Source organism: Eschrichtius robustus, chromosome 16 (assembly GCF_028021215.1).
Source record: "Eschrichtius robustus isolate mEscRob2 chromosome 16, mEscRob2.pri, whole genome shotgun sequence".
Classification (NCBI taxonomy): domain Eukaryota; kingdom Metazoa; phylum Chordata; class Mammalia; order Artiodactyla; family Eschrichtiidae; genus Eschrichtius; species Eschrichtius robustus.
The window spans coordinates 78,068,354-78,078,657 of NC_090839.1; the positions used below are offsets into that span (position 1 = coordinate 78,068,354).

The 10,304-nt window shown below is 43.5% G+C and overlaps 1 pseudogene; it reads right to left on the reverse strand.

Moving 5' to 3' along the window:
• Nucleotides 1–586: 586 nt before the first annotated feature.
• On the reverse strand, nt 587–660 carry LOC137750801 (small nucleolar RNA U3; annotated as a pseudogene).
• Between the last annotated feature and the right edge of the window lie 9,644 nt (nt 661–10,304).

Sequence of the window (10,304 nt, forward strand, 5' to 3'; positions counted from 1 at the left end):
TGTGTTAGTTTATGCTTTATAACAATGTGAATCAGTTATACATATACATATATCCCCATATCTCTTCCCTCTTGCGTCTCCCTCCCTCCCACCCTCCCTACCCCACCCCTCTAGGTGGTCACAAAGCACCAAGCTGATCTCCCTGTTCTATGCGGCTGCTTCCCACTAGCTATCTATTTTACGTTTGGTAGCGTATATATGTCCATGCCACTCTCTCACTCTGTCACATCTTACCCCTCCCCCTCCCCATATCCTCAAGTCCATTCTCTAGTAGGTCTGCGTCTTTATTCCTGTCTTGCCCCTAGGTTCTTCATGACCATTTTTTTTTTTTTTTAGATTCCATATATATGTGTTAGCATACAGTATTTGTTTTTCTCTTTCTGACTTACTTCACTCTGTATGACAGACTCTAGGTCCATCCACCTCACTACAAATAACTCAATTTCATTTCTTTTTATGGCTGAGTAATATTCCATTGTATATATGTGCCACATCTTCTTTATCCATTCATCTGTCAATGGACACTTAGGTTGCTTCCATGGCCTGGCTATTGTGAATAGAGCTGCAATGAACATTGTGGTACATGACTCTTTTTGAGTTATGGTTTTCGAGACTTCTCTAGTAACAAACTATAGAAATGATCCCTGAAAGTATAGTCTTTATTTTTGTGGAACTCTTAAATGATTTTTAAAAATAGTACTGCCTTTCCCAATCCTACCAAGAATGGGAAGCTAGATTAAAGAAATCTCAAGTCAGACCAGTCCCTCTTTGACTATACAGCCCTTATAACACCCCAACTGTACAATCAGGTTTTTGTTACTAAGGATTAGGAGAGACCCCTGCACAGTTGGTGCCTGTTGTTGTTGTTGTTGTTTTTCATCTGTTAATCAAACTTACTTTATCATTCTTTTAAAAAATTTTATTTTATTGAAGTATACTTGATATACAATATTATGTTAATTTCTGCTGTACAACAAAGTGATTTGGTTATACATATATATACATTCTTTTTTCATATTCTTTTCCATTATGGTTTATCACAGGATAATGAGTATAGTTCCCTGTGCTCTACAGTAGGACCTTGTTGTTTATCCATTCTATATGTAATAGTTTGCTTCTGCTAATCCCAAACTCCTACTCCATCCTTCCCCCACTCCCCCTCCCCCTTGGCAACTACAGTCTGTTTTCTATGTCTGGGAGTCTGTTTCTGTTTCGTAGATAAGTTCATGTGTGTCATATTTTAGATTCCACATCTTTATCATTCTTGATAGTCTTGCATACATGCGGTTTTGGGAATTCTTTGAGCAGCTTGTAACATCTTATTGGTTCCCTCATTAATTAATTTTTCCCTAATCAGTTTTGATAAATGAGGAAATAAAATTATGTTGTTTGCACACTTTATCCAAGATTGGAGTCACATTGGCTACATCAAATCAGTGCTTGAGCAAATGTGAAATTAGAGCTTTTTTAGCCTGGAACATTCTGGGTGTTGTTATTAAAGAAGATGCCATTTTATTTATTTATTTATTTGTTTATTTATTTTTTTAAACAGTGAAGAGAGTTAACCGAATTTTGGCTGCATTTATTGATACATAGTGTTTATTTTTATTTATTTTTTAAAATTTATTTATTTATTTTTGCCTGCATTTGGTCTTTGTTGCTGTGCACGGGCTTTCTCTAGTTGCAGTGAACAGGGCTACTCTTCCTTGCGGTGTGCGGGCTTGTCATTGCGGTGGCTTCTCTTGTTGAGAACACGGGCTCTCGGCACGTGGGCTTCAGTAGTTGTGGCTCGCGGGCTGTAGAGCGCAGGCTCAGTAGCTGTAGCACATGGGCTTAGTTGCTCTGCGGCATGTGGGATCTTCCCTGACCAAGGCTGCAACCTGTGTCCACTGCATCGGCAGGCGGATTCTTAAGCACTGCGCCACCAGGGAAGTCCCTCACTGTACTTCTATCAAAGAAGTTGATTTAAGTCTCTCCTCTTCTGAACATCCATAGATTTTACTCTCACAGACCATATCTATTGTGGCATCAGGCAGAGCGGTCACAAAATCCCTGTAACATCAGTTTCATTGTCCAAAACCCAGAAAAATGCATACTATTTGAGCATCATGGGAATATCACAGTACAGTCCCAAGATGATTTCAGCACACATTATATATATATATATATATATATATTTTTTTTTTTTTTTCGGCTGCACCAGGTCTTAGTTGCGGCACGTGGGATCTTCGTTGCCGCGTGCAGGATCTTCGTTGTGGCATGCGAACTCTTAGTTGCGGCATGTGGGATCTAGTTCCCTGAGCAGGGATCGAACCCAGGCCCCCTGCATTGGGAGTGCGGGGTCTTAGCCACTGTACCACCAGGGAAGTCCCTCAGCCCACTTTTTTAAAGCATGTTTAGTACAATATTTTAGTAGAACTGAGATGTTTGGAGAGTCCCTTGGAGGTTTGTGATAAGAGAATGTGACCCATATCTCTCAGATTATTCAACCTAATCACTAAATGATTAATAATTCAAGTCCTTTCTATACCTCTGGGTATATGGGTGATTTTGAACATGGCAGATCCTTAGGGTAGAGGGTGAAGAGTGGAGACTGAAAGCTTTGTCTTTGCTGTAAACGAGCCTGCCAGACAGATGACCTGGGGAAGGCCATTTAGTTTCTTTGAGCTACAGTTTCTCATTTGGGCTCAGAGTTAAATATCACTAAGGGGCTTCCCTGGTGGCGCAGTGGTTAAGAATCCGCCTGCCAACGCAGGGGACACGGGTTCGAGCCCTGGTCCGGGAGGATCCCACATGCCGAGGAGCAACTAGGCCCGTGTGCCACAGCTACTGAGCCTGCACTCTAGAGCCAGCGAGCCACAACTGCTGAAGCCCGCATGCCACAACTACTGAAGCCTGCGCTTGTAGAGCCCGTGCTCCACAACAAGACAAGCCATCACAATGAGAAGCCCTCGCACTGCAACGAAGAGTAGTCCCCGCTCGCCCAGACTAGAGAAAGCCTGTGCGCAGCAAGGAAGACCCAACTCAGCCAATAAATAAATAAATACATAAATATCACTAAGGTTCTTTCCAACGTAGAGAGAGTAGTATTTTCTACCCAAAGACCTGGATTTTAGTCTTGGCTTTGCCATTTATTAGCTGTGTGACCTTGGGCAAATTACAAAACCTCTTTGAACCTCTGACTTCTCACCTGAAAAACGGGGATAATCATAATTTGCAAGTTGTTCCAAGCACCAAATAAACTGATATATGGGGTAATACTGTCTAATAAACCATAAAGGAACACTAATGCAGAGGTATCAATTTTTATTTTTAAGAGTAGCTTGTCATAAAGGAAAACAAAATAAAACACAGTTTTGAGTTGTGTTCTTGGTTTCTTCAGAATTTGCAAAAACGGAAAAATTGTAAATGTGCTTACTGGGCCTTTATAGCAACAAGCACTTAGTTTGAAATACAGTATTAATGGCTTATAATATATAGACCGGTGCACTCTGGGAATGCTTGGTCGTGGTGAAGAGAGCCTATCAGCTCTGATATGGAGGTGCATGGAGCCCAGCATCAGGCAGCGGCTGGGTTATAGGTCTCCAGCAGGACACAAAACACAGCACATCAGGTGGCCATGAAACACTTTGATTCTTGGGACCTTTTTTTTTTTAAATTTATTTATTTAATTTGTTTTTGGCTGCACTGGGTCTTCGTTGCTGCGCGGGCTTTCTCTGTTTGCGATGAGCGGGGGCTACTCTTTGTTGCGGTGCACGGGCTTCTCATTGCAGTGGCTTGTCTTGTTGCGGAGCATGGGCTCTAGGTGCACGGGCTTCAGTAGTTGCAGCACGTGGGCTCAGTAGTTGTGGTGCACAGGCTTAGTTGCTTCCACAGCATGTGGGATCTTCCCTGACCAGGGCTCGAACCCAAGTCCCCTGCATTGGCAGACGGATCCTTAACCAGAGCGCCACCAGGGAAGTCCATGTGGCCTGTCTTTAAAGCCAGCAATGGCTGGTCGACTTTCTCTCATGATGCCATCCCTCTGGTTCTGCCTCTCTCTTCTGCATTTAAAGGATCCTTGTAATTACACCTGGCCCACCTAGATAAGATTTTCCACCAAAGTAATCTTCTTTTAAGGTCAGCTGATTAGCAACCTTAATTCCATCTGCACCCTTAATTCGCCCTTCCTTTGTAACATAGCATAGTTACATGGGGACTAGGACATGGATGTCTTGGGTGGGGGGCATTATTTTGCCTCCCACAGTGACAATTTTGCCACTATACTAACAAGACCAAGTGCTGAGCTCAGCACTGGGAAATTAGGCATGAATAACTCGTGCTCCCTAATCTCCATTCATTCATGGGGGGAGCACCTCACCTAGGTTTGGCAAATCGGAGTGGGCTTCCAGGAGGAGGTGATGTCAAAGCTGACAAGCGTCAGATGAGCAGGAGCAGAAGCAAGGCCAGTTGAGAGTAGGGGTTTAAGAAGAAGGTTCCGAGCAGAGGGGATAACACACTCCAGAGGCTCCCTGAAGAGAGAGCATGGGGGATTTGGGGGACAGAAGAGATTCAGGAGGGCTAGACAGCAGGTAAAATGGAGAGGGGAAAACAGTGATGCTGCGAGGTAGGACAGAGCAGGGACCGTTAAGGAGTTTGGACTTTATCCCAAAGGCAAGGTATTTAAATGGGGGAGCGACACGGTCAGATTCATGGGGTAGAGGCATCACTCAGGCTGCTGTGCAGAGAAGGCACTGATAGGAGTGGACAGCTCAGTGGGAGAGCTGGAGGGGCCCAGGGGAGAGGCAGCAGAAATGGAGAGGATGGATGGATGGATGTAGGAGATGCTGAGGAGACAGAATCATCAGGGGTGGTGAATGGAGTTAAAGGGAATGCCTGGGTTTCTGTTTGGGCAACAGGTGCTTCTGCTTGTGCTTTTCACAGAGACAGAAATGCAGAAATAGGGTCACGTTGTGGCGGCGGGGGTGGGGGGGGCGGTGGTTGTAATAAGATGCTTTTAGGACGTGTTAAATTTGGGATGCTTGTGGCCATCCTAGTGTGGATTCTGGTAGGCACATCAGTATGGAAGTCAGAGACCCAGAAGAAGAGTCTAGGATGAAGATGCCTATTTTGGTGTGATCATCAACTAGATGAAAGCCATGGGAGGGGATGGTTTCACCCAGGAAGAGGGTGCAGAGTGAAAGTCAAGAAGTCACAGGGTAAGGAGCACAAACATCGGAGGGGCTGGAAAGGCAGACTCAGCCTCCTATAACTGGAGGGGCCAGTTTCCTTTCCCGTCCTTCCTTCCACCCTCCCTCTCTCCTTTTCTTCCCTTGTTTCCTTTCTTCCTCACTCCCTTCTTTGCTTCCTTCCCCTTCCTCCTTTTCATTATTCCATTCTAATTCAGTCCAAAATTAGGCTTGACAAGCCCAGATGAGGTGGTCCTGGTGGCCTGTCTGAGGACAGCAAAGAAATGGGGCGGCAGGGACAGCCCACCAGGGTCCACTAATTGGCGACATAGAAAGGATTGAGCACATGGAGACGGATTCTGAATATATATTGAGATACTGGGAGCCAAGTTTCTCACTGTTGGAGAAGAGAGGAAGAAATATGGTGGAAAGGGGAAACGAGAATGGGCCCTGTGTTGTTGGCTTGGAATTGCAACTGTTGGTGTAAATTCATGCTTTATAATGTAGAAAGGTATAGCTATAACTAGAGATATAAAAGTGTATGTGGGGGGTATACATATATTTATTCCCTGTTCCATCCACTGAAAGAGTCTGGGAGCTGTGACTCCTGATAGCAAAAGAAACCAAGGCTCCTTGAGAAATGACTAATTTCAGTCAAGGCTTGGGAATGTATAAGACGGACCTGGAAAATTTTGCTGTGGAAGAAGTGTTCAAATAATGATGGGAACGTGTCAAAAGACACAGAAGGTGATTTGAAGGCTCTCACTTGCCAAATCTGAGATAATTTGACCACAAAAGTAAATAAGAAAAATAATTGGTTAAAACCAATTGAAAAAATACAGAAATTCATGGGTCTACATGGATCTAAAAAAATGAACAAATAAATGGGGAAGAGAAACTCTTCTTCATATAGTAGAATGTAAGTCAACAAATGCAGAAAGAAACCAAGAGGGCCTAGAGATAGGAGAGAATTGAAGAAACATAATGGAAACCAGAAGAATGACATGTGTGGAGGCGGGTGTGGTCAACAGTGTTGATTATTACTGAGGGGAAGAGCAAGGTAAATTCTAGAAAGGGTCTTATGGCTTCAGGCCCATGGAGGTTGTTGGTGAGAATCTATTGAGCGGGTTGAGGAGGGAATGGGGAGGGAGAAAGTGGACACACTGAGCACAGACAATTCCCTGAAGAAATTTCGCTATTAAGTGGAAGAAATAGAGGGGTAGCCGCAGGTAAACACACTGAGTTTAGGGAGGGCTTTTCGAAATGGAAGAAACATGAGTAGTTTAAATGCTAATGAGAAGGAACTAAAAAAGAGGGACAGGTTAAAGATACAGGAAAGTAGGAAGAAAATTGATGTGAGGTTCCAGAGAAGGCAGGAAGAGAGAAAACCCCCCAGATGGGGGATTAGCACTTTCTTTATAACATGAGGGAAGGAGGAAAGGCAGAATACAGGATAATATGTAGATTTAGGGGCAAAAAGTTGAGACAGTTTCTGTCTGATGGCTTCCAAGTTTTTGTGAAATAAGAGATGGGGTCACTGATGGCAAGTGAGGGCCAGATGAAGAGCGCAGAGAAGCATCTGGAAAACATGGGAGATAAAAAGCTGGCAAACATGCAAACAACTCCTTGGAAGTATCAGGGGTCCAGTGGAGGGTGGCAGTCATCAAGTTACAGTGGCCCCAACCTATGTGGTTATGGGGTCTTTGTCCTGTCCTTCTCAGACTGGCTCTGCAAACCTGAAAGGGCCGGCTTTCTTTTCCTTCCTTCCACCCTCCCTTTCTTCTTTCATCCCTTCTTTCTTTGGCAGGTGGAAATGATGTATCATGTACCAGTTACCAGTTGATGCCTCTTAGCTCCAAGTCCACCCTTCATGGTCTGCTTTGCAAACGTGGAGATGGGTCCTTTAAGTGTTTCCTTGTGAGCTGATGCAATATTAAGTATTGTCAGTAGAGGGCGCTAGAGATCCATTTCAGGGACACGGGGCTTTTCTTTCTGGTTCAGGTGTACTATTCCCAGGCACCTGAGGTGCGCGGTGGTTAGCAGCACCTAACGGCCAGCAGCTTTCCGCAGCACACCCCTTGGGTGATTTTATAATGGACTGCCTCCAGTGAGACATGCCTTCATTAACCGCTTAATCTAGCACCCCGAAAAGTAGATTTCCAGCAAGTTCCAGGAGGCGGATTTCTAGCACACCCCACCCACCACAACTCTACCATCCAATTACTCAGGACTGTTCCCGCCCCGCCTCCCCACCAATGTGGTCTGGATCTCAGCCCTGAGGGGCGGGGGGATCCTTCCTTAGGGATAATAGCTACTCTTTACATCTGCTATTCTTATATTCTTTAGAGTTCTCTTTACTTCTTACTAGCCAGTCCTTAGTTCCTCTGATCCTCTGTTACAATAATTCTTTATTTGCTTAATTTTTGTGCGGTTTATGTCTCCTGATTGGATCCTGACAGATACAGGATTGGTACAAGCAGTGGTACCAGGAGACAGACTTGCAAAGATGGGATTTGGGGTTAGGTTTGGTCATGGCTTTGGCTTTGAGTACAGTGCTGAGCTCCTTGTCAATGGAAAACGGGATGCTGGTAATTTATCACATGAAGTGAGGTTGCAATTAATCAAGCTATTTGTTGTTTATTGTGATGAAATGCCAACTGAAGCACATACCTTGGAGGCTAAGTGGCTGCTGCACTTGACAGTTACAACAGTAATGATGACTTTGAAGACTGTGGTATGAGACGGATTCTTGTGAGTGTACTTAAGCACTTACAGAGAGAAGAACCACAAGCTCAAGTCTTTAACTCTCAGCTTAAGTCATGGTTTAAGAACCTGAAATTGCCATGATAGCCCTCTTATTCTTATACAAGAATCTCTTATTTCTTGTATCAACAGGGCTAATATTGTTGAAAATCAAACACAAATTTAAGTATGTGGGTTGTTGAATTACAGCAAGAGTTGAGCTCACAGTCTCACCCCGTTTCTCATGTGAAAGTTAGGGCATGAATTGGTAAAGAATGGGATTCTAAAACTTGGAATGGGAACGTATGTTTGGATCCAGATGAAAGTGATGATTTCTCACGGAAGCTGAGAAGCCAAAGGGGTGGATTATCCAGTTATTAATTTATTGCTTCTCAGATCCACATCCATCCTTCATTGCCTGCTCTGCAAAATTAAAGATGGGTCCTTTAAATATGTTTTCTATGCCAGCTAGTATGATGTCCAGCTTTGTCAGCAGAGGTACTGAGGAGACATTGCAAGAGGAAGAAGTTTTCCTTCCTGCTTCTGATGTGCTCCTGTTGGCAGACTCCTGTGACGTGAGCAGCTTCTCCAGTACCCAGCTCTTGCTTCACAGGTAGCTTCCTTATCCTGGATGCTGTTTCCACTCAGTGATTCAGTTGACCCGAGAGTCAGTTGAAATTTCTCTTTCCCCTGCTGTCCCATATGTTGACCACCAGGTCAAGTGGATTCTGTCTGCTGAATATTTCTCATCCCTCCTTCCCTCTGCCCCCCACCCATACCTCCTCTCCATGCCCACTCCCACTGCTTCTGTTCAAGCCTTGCTTGCAGGGTTTGAGTAGCTCCTAGCCTACAGCCTCTGCCTGTATTTTCACCTCTATTAATTCACTCTCCACACTTCAGACAGAGTGATTTTACTAAAATAAAATCGGATCCTGTTGTTCCCCAGCTTAAGTTCTTCAAATGGGTTCCCGGTGCTTATAACAGTGGTCTCCAAACTTTGTTCCTACATCGCATCAGTGAAACGTTTTTGAGCATGCAACCACAATCTGTGTACATTAACTTATATATATGTTCTGCTCTACTTAAAATTATGAATATGGGGGGAAGGATAAATTGGGAATTTGGGATTAACAGATAGACACTACTATATATGAAATAGATAAACAACAAGGACCTATTGTAGAGCACAGGGAACTATATTCAATATCTTGGACTAACCTGTAATGGAAAGGAATCCGAAAGAGAGTATATATATATATATATATATATACACACACACACGGTTTTATATATATATAAATAAATCGCTTTGCTGTACACCTGAAACATTGTAAATCAACTATAATTCAATAAAAAATTTAAAAATACATTCCAGTGGGTAAAAATTATGAATATGATAAAATATATACAAAAAAGGAATGAAAATGTGCAAAGTAAAAATAAATATGAATAGAGGTTCTGATATTTTCTTTCCACATCTCAGCAGTTATTCTTGGAATCTCCTGGGGGAGTATTTGCCCATTTTGAATACCACTTATTAATTGGACAAATGAACTGCTTAGCTTGGCATACCAAGCCTACATGATATCTTTTATTTGACAATAAAACTTGGCTTAGGGACTTCCCTGGTGGTCCAGTGGTTAAGACTTCACCTTCCAATGCAGCAGGTGTGGGTTCGATCCCTGGTCGGGGAGTTAAGAGCCCACATGCCTCAGGGCCAAAAAAACAAAACATAAAACAGAAGCAATACTGTAACAAATTCAATAAAGACTTTAAAAATGGTCCACATCAAAACAAACAAACAAACAAAAACTTGGCTTAAAAACTACCTCTCTAGGGGATATATGTATACGTAGCGCTGATTCTCTTTGCTGTACAGTATGAACTAACACAATATTGTGAAGCAACTATACTCCAATAAAAATTTTTTAAAAAACTACCTCTCACCTGTGCCACCTTCTCTTACTTTTCCAGCTGAAGTTGGAGACTTCTGCCCGAGATCCTGTGGCTCCTTTTTTCATATTTTTACCATAGCATTTTCATTAGTGGCAGCTCCAGAATCTCCACCTCAGAAGACGTAGAGGCAGAAATCTGGTTGGGGTAGTTGGGTTTGGAGGGAGCTGCAGCTACCTGATTTGTCTTACTACCAAACACACACTTTTTGCTTAGATTGTAGGGACTTTTTGGCTGTGCCACCCAGGCCCACAGCAGTGAAAGTGCCAAGTCCTAACCACTGGACAACCAGGGAACTCCCATTTAGGGACTTTTTTGGCGTGACTTTAGTGGAGGTGTTGAAGGTGATGAGGCTACTGAAGCACCCTGGCACCCACCCCTTGGCACACCTGAGGTTGGTGCGAGGCTGTCAGGGTCTGTTTATAGGGGACTCATCAGGAG